Below are 8,977 nucleotides of genomic sequence, written 5' to 3' on the forward strand. Positions count from 1 at the left end.
AGGCAACTTCTCCGCAGCCCTCACCATGTAGCATTTCTCTCCAGAAGTGGCCTTGGATACCCATGTAGATCAAGGCTCCAGAAATCCATCCAGGTCTCCAGCATCACTGTGCTGCCCGTGGCAACATCCCCCCCACAAATCGCACTGTCACCCTCTCCCAGGAACACAGTGCAGAGAAAGGAGCTCACGGGGATGGGGTTTGCAAGGATGGAATCGAGTACCCTGTAAAAGGGCTCAAGGACACTTTCGGTCCCTCAACGTCCTGCACACAAGGACATAACATCTCTCTTTCCAGAGGCTGCAGTGAGATACCTGGGTCCCGTGAGGTTAGGACAGAACAGCAAAATTTCCAACAGCCTGGCCTCTGGAGTCCCAGATCATTACCTCCACCTCCTGAAAGACTACCCAAGTTGCTATGGTCCGCCAAAGGTCAAAGGCAGATGCGTTTGATTCTATGTCCCTCTGGAAGGAGACAGTGAGTATCTGTATCCGCTTTTATTCCATCACTGTCCTCTGAGTTGATTCTCAGGCTGTGGGTGGAAATGGTGCAGCATAGACTTGTCTATTTACTTCTTCATCTATCTAAGCCTTGAATTCCTGTTGGTGTAGTGAGGACACTAGCCTACAGTTAGCAAGACATGATGGGTAAGGACAGGGCATAATCTCTGCATCATGTGACATCCAGCCCACTCCACAGCTGGAGTTCTTTGCTGTCTCTTCATGGCAGCCAGGTCTGGAGACAGCAAGGACAACACGAGCTGCCTTAAGTCACGTTGCAGCCGGGCAGAGCCGACGCACAGAAAGGACCCCGGATGCTCAGCCTGTGTGTGTGTCACAGTGTGTGAGGACAGTAGTCGGATGTTTTATGAGAAGCTCAATTTCCCCATTCCAGGGCGAACAGCCACTGCTCTATTCCAACTAACTAGACTGATTCAATTAACGGTGCTAAATACAGTTCCTACTTGAAAATAACTTCAGTTTACTGCTTCCACAAACCTCATTACATTTGATTAAACAAAATACATAGTAATAGAAAAAAAAAGATGTTACAAACTTTTGGCCATGGCCCATTGACTTGGGCCCTGAAGCACTCAGTGGGGAAGAGGAACAAAGTGTGAGTCTCAGAGTTACTCAGACCCAGACTGCAAGCTCAGATGTAACTTCTATAAGCTCTGGGGCCCTGAAGTAAGATTGGCGAAGAAGCCAGCCATGGGGCTCACTTCTGAGGCTGTAGGGCCAGGGGTAGAATTCAAGAGTGTGAAGTTAGGTGAGTCTCCATGCTGGCCAATACGCTTTCACTTTGCCATGAGCAATTTCTTGTCATCTAATCATTTAACTGGCAGTAAAGAGGATCCCACCTGCCAGCCTGTCTCCCTTCTATCATGGAGACCCAAAGGCAATCTGCCAAGGTTTACAAGTCAAAGCTCCATCTCTGTTCTGATTGTGTATGGCCAGGATATGGTAAGGACACTACCAGGGCAAAGAGAGGTCTTGGAGATAGGAGCGAATCCCATAGGGCTGATTGGTGTCCCTGTAAGGGAAGGAAGGGACGGCGGGGTGACTCTGTTTCCTCCCATTCACACAGAGAGAAGAAAGGCCAGGGAGGTACATAGCAAAAGATAGCTTTCTATAAACCAGAAAGAGGTCACACTAGAGACCAAATCCCTCACCCCTTGGCCACGGGCTATACAGATCAGCATCTGCAGACCAGCCCATGATCCTGCAACTACAACATCCCACAGTCCTGTCTCCTTGGTCCCCGACAGCTATTCACTGTCTACATCTCCCTCTCCTTGACTCAGTTACTGAAGCAGATTCCTCCTGGGCCCGGGGTCACCTGGGTTAACTTCTGTGCTTCATTTGTTACCATGGCAGTATGCCACAAGCTGGGTGGCTTAAGCCACAGCACCTTAAACCGTGTGTCAAGACCCCATGTGGTAACGGAGTGTATCATAAAATTGTTGGTGATAGTGAAAGGTTTCTGAACACACAAGAGTGGAAAGTTAACTCAAAATCAAACACATGATGAATCCAAGATGTTTCTAGCAGTGCTGGCTGGCCTCGTGTTGTGTTGTGTGACCAATGCCTCACGTCACACAAGGCATGAGACACCTCAGCTCTCATTCATGACTGCTGTATGCTACGAACCATGGTGCTTTACTGTGCCTACAAAGTTGTATGCTCTCCTAGACAGATAATGGTTTAATTAAAGAAAATAAGAGCACTTACTATTTTCCTACCATTAATCCGCAGCCTGTATAAATAAGTTTTTATTTGGAATGGATTGTGCTGGTGATTTTTCTTCATATATGTCTGTGTACCACGTGTGTGTGGTGCCTAGAGAGTCCAGAAAAGGCATCAGATCCCCTGGAATTGGACTTACAGATTGTTGCAAGCCTCCATGTGGGGTGCTGAGAATCAAACCTGAGTCCTCTGGGGGGGGAGCAGTCAATGCTTTTACCTGCCTGAGACATTTAAGGATACATGTGACAAACTGTAGCTGCCTTGAATATGCCCTTGTCTGTCTCTGCATCTCTGCCTCCACTCTTTTTCAGAACCGAGAACAGGAGTCATCCTGACTCATCTACATCCTGGTATGCATTTCCAGGATGGAAGAGGGAAAGCCAACTAGGGACAACCCCAGGACAGGCTGCAGAGCTGTCTCTATGTCTCGTGGGCTTTGATGGTTTTAACCATTCCCTTCCATCTGCTAAGCACTGAATTAGCAGTGATTGTTTCAAATATTTCTTTATTTGATGTGTGTGTGTGTGTGAGAGAGAGAGAGAGTGTGTGTGTGCACTCAAACACACAGGCATGCACGTCATCATGTGGATGCTGGAAACTGAACTCAGGTCCTATAAGAGCAGTCAGTATTCCTAACCTCCAAGCCATCTTTTAAGGCCCAGCAGCGATTGTTTTAAAAATGAGTTGCTTTGCAGAGGAAAGCAAATGATGCGTAGAAAGAGGGTTAACTTCAAGCCACGACAGGTGAGGCTGTGCTCCAAAGGCCCCACTTTCCAGACATGGAAACCTGAACCAGTCCCCTGGTTTAGGCAGACACTGGAGTTGTGTGGGTACTGAGATTTCCATCTTCTGGTATCATAGAACAAGAAAGAAATTAGATGGAGACATGTGGTGGACAGTAGCAGACACAGAGACATTTTCCAAGAAAGTGAGCATTCACAAGGAGGGACACGGGTCAGACCTGGGCAGAAGAGGCTCAGCAGCCCAAGGACGGCCATGCCCAGCAGACTAGAAACTTTACTGGTTCTCTGGAAGGCACGTACTTTGTTATTTGAGCATGCTTGGTACAGGGGGGGCTTAGAATAAACTTAAGATGACCTGCATGAAGCAGTATGCATACAAGGTTTTGGAGAAGACACCCATCACTGCTGTCTGATGAAGGTGCCCGGGGTAGATACTCTGCATTACAAAAACACTAAACCTACAGCTCCTCGTTGCCACACAAGCAGAAGGTTCGTTCCTCAGCACCTCCAGGAGAGAGACTCGAGGCCCAGGGCTGGGCTGAGCACTGTAACACATAAACAAGGCTTTCGTTAAAATCCACACGTAATCAAAACAAATTGTATCTCCACCCTTATTTCCATAGGGAGCAGAGCTATAATGATTAATGCTTGACAATGATATTTAATTAAAGCTTATTTACTTTATAAGTACTTTCCTAGTATTTTTTTTCGGGCTACACCAGGCATTAGCATCCCAAGGTAATCTAACTTATCATAGGTGAAGACAAGGGTTATAATAATCAGAAGAAACACGCCAGCATCAGACACAGCCTGGAACCATTTTTTATAATAAAGCAGCTTCGAAGGGCACAAATTTGAAAACAATTTTATTCATCGGGTCTGAAGTGCTGTTTCTCTCTCCCTTCTCTCCCCCCTCCTTCCTCCCTTCTTGTCTCCCTCCCACAAAACATACATCCCATGCACAAAAATAGGTGTGTCAATAACATGGCTTCATCTGGCTTTTGTTGTGAAAACCCCTCACCTTCTCCACCGCAGGCTTTCTCAGCTTCTGTCATAATTAACCCTGAAATGTTCAGCTGAGTGTACTTCTGCTCAGAAACCCAGACAAAAATCAACACATCCGGGCCTGTCCCACCCCACACCAGAGATGCTCGGATTGCCTGCGGTGCCAGAACATGCAAGAGATACCGTGAAATTCAATTCTGGAAAATGCATCTTAGGCCTCGAAGATTTTCCTACAAATTCCAACAGTGTGGGTTTCAACCCATAGTTCTGATTACTTTCTTTAACACAACTGAGTTTGTGGTCCCCAGTGGGCAGAAATGGTTCTACTTGAGTTTATTTCTGTACACGGCATAACAAACCATCCAAGCCTCTAAAAACAAAGTTAAATTTCAGGGGGGGGACTCACCGTTAAAATTTTTTTAAGTCAGACATTTGTCATTCAGGTCAGGTGCCAGGGACATTAACATCGTGGGGTGTGATCGTTTGCTGAGGCTCACAAAGAGAGCAGAGGGTTCTAGTGGTTCTCCTCTGCCCAGGGCTCTGCATTGTAGTGGTGTTTCTCCCCTGTGCAAGGAAATGCAGTGAAATCGGGCCTCATGGTGCAAAGCTATAGTTCCAGGTACCGGGGACATTAAAATGGGAGTGTGCAAAGTACAAAGCCTGCTGGGCTACAATGAGTTCAAAGCCAGCCTAGGCAACTCAACAAGACCCTGTCTCCAAACTAAAATTTAAAAAGAGGGCTGGGATTATAGCTCCGTGGTACAGCACTTACTTACTATGTATAAAGCCCTGAGTTCAATCCCCAGTGTTAGGTTAGGAGAAGGAAGAGGAGAGGAGGCTCAGGAGAGAGGGAGGGCTGAGTTAAGCCATCCTTCCAGGAAGAGATTTATCAGTGAGGACATCAGTCCTTACCACTCACAGCAGGGTCAAGGGAAGGAGGTTCATTGTGAGGAAGCAGGCTTAGTTAATATGTGACCTGTCTACACGACAGAGGCAGAATTGTGGAGCATACCATATGTGGCTTAGGCTATGTGACAGGACTGTGTGTCTGCCTGTGGAAGTCAGAAGTCAATGTCTGGTGTCTTTCCTTCATCACTCACCACTCTTCATTTCTGAGATGGAGTCTGATCTCTCATAAAGCCTGAAGCTTACTGATTGCGCTAAACTGACTGTCCCAGGAGCTTCCGGAATCTGCCAGTCTCCACCCCACTCCTCCATACAACACTCCCTCTCCCAACACTGCTCTTTCAGGTGTATACAAACATATTTGTCTTTTATGTCGGTTCTGAACTCAGGTCTTCACTTCACCAGTTAACCTGTCTTTCCATATCTAATAATCCATAGTCCAGTTGAAATTCCATACCACATTGCATCAGTGAAATCAGATCTACTTGGGGGCTGTCCATACTTGAGGTCAAAGATACACGGAGTGTTGCCAACAGTTGATTTTAACCCACACAAGATCGACCAGAAGAGTCATCCCTACAGACACCATGGTTCAAAATAAATTAAATTTACTTGATTTGACTTTTAATTGATGAAGAAGACACCCCCCTCTGCTCTCAATCTGCTGATATTCCCGATACAGTGCAGATCTTCTCTCTAATGAAGATGAAAGCCCACTTTATAATGAGGTGTGCCGTTGCCTCTTACTGTTCTTCCACAAGCACACGGGAACGTGCAATGAGTTGGAGGAGAATTAGAGCCAATTTTTATGCTTTTAAAGCAAAGGTGACATCAATTTAGGCTGGCTTTTCTAATAGATTCCCTCTCTCTCTTTTTCACCTGAGGAAAAATATATAATTGCTAAGTTTATGCAATTTAACCAAGTATTTTTAGCCTCGGAATAATAAATCCCTCTTAAATGGACGGTCTTTGTATTTATTACAAAGAGTTAATAGCATAAGGCAAGAGGAAAAATAAGTGCCGTTATTAAATACTTTATTGATAAGTTGAGACCGGGACTTACACCAACAGAGCCCCTGGGAAGGTGATGAAGCTAAAATATAAACAAATATATAATGCCACTTCATGGAATTAAGTGCACTGTCTAAAAGAAAAATTTAAGAAAATCATTTAAATAAATGGCATAATGAGATCCTTCCAAGAGACAGCTGTTACAATCCATATTTAGATTTGTGCTCTTTTATCCGTTCTATAAATAGGCAGCTTTTGTTATTTCCTTACATGAAACCATTTTTAAATAAATTTCCAGTGTTATCACTCATTGGGCGTGTGTCCTCCCAAGGCACACAGCTGTCCTGTCTCAGAGGAGTTCTCACTCTGGGGCTGTCTTTGTTTAATGTAGGAGCCGGATGGTTACAGGGGTTTTCTTGTTTAATTTCATGGTCAGGAAGTCACTTTTTAATGTCAACACTGGACAATTTAACCACTCTTAAAAAGGGAATATTGACCATCTTTGCCAAATACTTTTCACAAAGCCTCTACCGAGTTTTGAGACAAGGGCGCCTGTAACTTTCAAAGGCCTATTTCTCTGAATTTCTAAAAACTTAGAGTGGTCATTTTGTCAAAAGCATTTTTCTAGGATATCTGTCCACAGCACAGACTGGTCTTTGAGAAGTAAAGCCTGTAATAAGGGATTGTCCAGTCACGTGCTGCTGTGATTCAGGAATCACACCCCAAACGGGCAGACATGCTCCTACCGCCACAAAGTGTATTTGCAGTGACTCACACTATGACGTGTCCAAAGAGGGCTTCTACTTGCAGTCTGTACTGTAAGTCAGAGTGTGAACTGTAGTTTCCAGAAAAGAAGGAGAAGGGGGAGGAGGATGAAGGTGTGGGGGGTGCCTGATTCACTGATTTAAACATCAGTGATTCTGGAAAGGTTGGAATGCCACTCCAGGGCTCAATCATCTAATCACCGCCCACCTCTGTGTGTGACCCGTCATTCTTTTGACTCTCGGGTAAATCCTTTGGAATGAACACACAGACCCCTATGTTCTATCAACCCCAAATTTAAGAATGCCACCAGGCAGTGTAAGTGAGGCCCAGAGCAGAGAACTTCCTGCTGTGCTATAGCCGATCCAATCCCCCACCCCAGCCTCCCGTTACCTCCCCTATTTCTCCCCACCCCCGCCACATACACCCCAAACCTGACCTGATGGTCCCACCTAAGTGTCTGAGAAATGTTCAGGTTTGTGATTTCTTTGTTCTGTTACTACAAAACCTCACTGAACTGTTACCGCATTAGAACATGGAATTTGGAGGTACCCTAAATCTGTGTACTGGGGCCATGGTCATTCATTCATATTTGATTTCAAAATAAACCATCCCTTGTTCTCTCTGAAGCCAAAGCTGTGCTCTCTGCCTTGCCAAGAGCCACCACCCACCCGTGTATGCTCTGTGGCTACCTGGTTCCCTCACAGGTGGCTCGGCCAGTCACTGACATCTTAGTAAGAATTGCTCCTACCTGAAAAGCCCTGGAGCAACCTCACTCACTTGTGTGTTTAAGTCTTGGAAGGGAAGAGGGGAAAGACTGTCCTGGTTGTCTGGGGCTATGGATGGGGGTGGGGGGTTGGGGGGTGTTCCAAGTCACACAGGACAAAAGCGAAGACAGTTGGGGCTTTAGTTTGGCTTGGCAAGCACTACACAAGCACACAGAAAACAGTCTGAGAAAGTAACTATATATTGCTTCACGGACAGGAGGGAACTCGGGCACAAACCCAGGAAAGAACCCTTTGAACACGTGATGTACTAGACAGTCATTTGAATGGGAAGGCACTCGGGATTCACCTTTAATAGGGGCATTTAATCTCAACCACCCGGAAGAGCCACCGGCTCTCAGTGGAACGGCATTTCCATGCCAGGCCTGACTTCAGACCACTTGGTTTGCGTTGGCTGTGTGGGGGTTTTTAAACATTTGTTTCTTTTGTGGGGGTGGGACGCACAGGGAGTGTGTGACAGTCAGAGCACGGCCTGCAGAAGTCAGTTCTCTCCTTTCACCATGAGGGCCTCAAGGACCGAGCTCAGGCCCCTTGGCTTGGTGACCAGCGTCCTCACCTACCGGCCATCTTGCCAGCCCCATCTGTGTTTAATGTTATTTTCTTCAAAGAAACCATTTGCTTGGCCCAATACACAATCTAATATGAATTTTCGGTGAGGAATTTTTTAGAGAAAATGTTTTAGAGTCTAAATTGTCTCAGTGGTTAAGAGTGTAGACTGCATCTGAAGGGAGCCTGGGTTCAATTCCCAGCATCCCCATGGCAGCTCACAGGTGTCTATAACTCTAGTTTCCGGGGATCTGGTGACCTTTTCTGGCCTCTATGAGCATCAGACACTCACATAGTACACATACATACATGCAGGCAAAACACTCATACACATAAAATAAAATTAACCTAAAAAATTAAGAATTATTTACCTTGGTTGATATAGCTAAAAGGTAGTGAACATAACAATCATAGGAAATCTTGAATTATTAATTTAAAAAAAAACAAGAATGAGTTCACAAGGGATTACAGGAGCATGTTTCTAAAAGTCGGACTAAATTCCTACCTTAAACGGGTCGAAGATTAAGACAAAGGTGCCAGTGGTGTCTGACAAACACCATCCTGAGGGAGCTTCTGAAATGTGGCCCTGTAAAACAAAATATATATAGCCCATGACATTCATACACCTGGGTGTTTCCCAGGTCAAGTCAGCATAGAAACAGGTTTTGAGGTATCTAGAATGTGTGACCTCAGGTTGTATGTTGAGGTATCTAGAATGTTCCCATGTGTGACCTCAGGTTGTATGTTGAGGTATCTAGAATGTTCCCATGTGTGACCTCAGGTTGTATGTTGAGGTATCTAGAATGTTCCCATGTGTGACCTCAGGTTGTATGCTCATACCCCTGGGTCTGAGAATTCAGCTTTCAGTAGTTCCTCTACCCTCTGAGGACACATGGGTCATAACACTTTCGATTCCTGTCTGGGACCCAACAAAGAAGGTGGGGCAGGACCTGGAAATCCCACACAGCACCCCAG

At 45.6% G+C, this 8,977-nt stretch overlaps 1 long non-coding RNA gene across 2 annotated transcripts; it reads right to left on the reverse strand.

The window, feature by feature from the left end:
- Positions 1-2,853: 2,853 nt before the first annotated feature.
- LOC121139442 lies at positions 2,854-8,711 on the reverse strand. Of its 2 annotated transcripts, XR_005876399.1 has the most exons (4): positions 8,508-8,711; positions 5,356-5,474; positions 4,399-4,556; positions 2,854-3,532 (listed from the first exon to the last, which is right to left on the reverse strand). It is a non-coding gene; the product is annotated as an uncharacterized LOC121139442 (long non-coding RNA). The 2 variants fall into 2 exon arrangements; XR_005876398.1 differs by lacking the exon at positions 5,356-5,474 and having other exon boundaries at positions 8,508-8,695.
- Positions 8,712-8,977: the final 266 nt, after the last annotated feature.

Source organism: Mesocricetus auratus, unplaced genomic scaffold (genome assembly GCF_017639785.1).
Source record: "Mesocricetus auratus isolate SY011 unplaced genomic scaffold, BCM_Maur_2.0 Super-Scaffold_15014, whole genome shotgun sequence".
Taxonomy (NCBI): domain Eukaryota; kingdom Metazoa; phylum Chordata; class Mammalia; order Rodentia; family Cricetidae; genus Mesocricetus; species Mesocricetus auratus.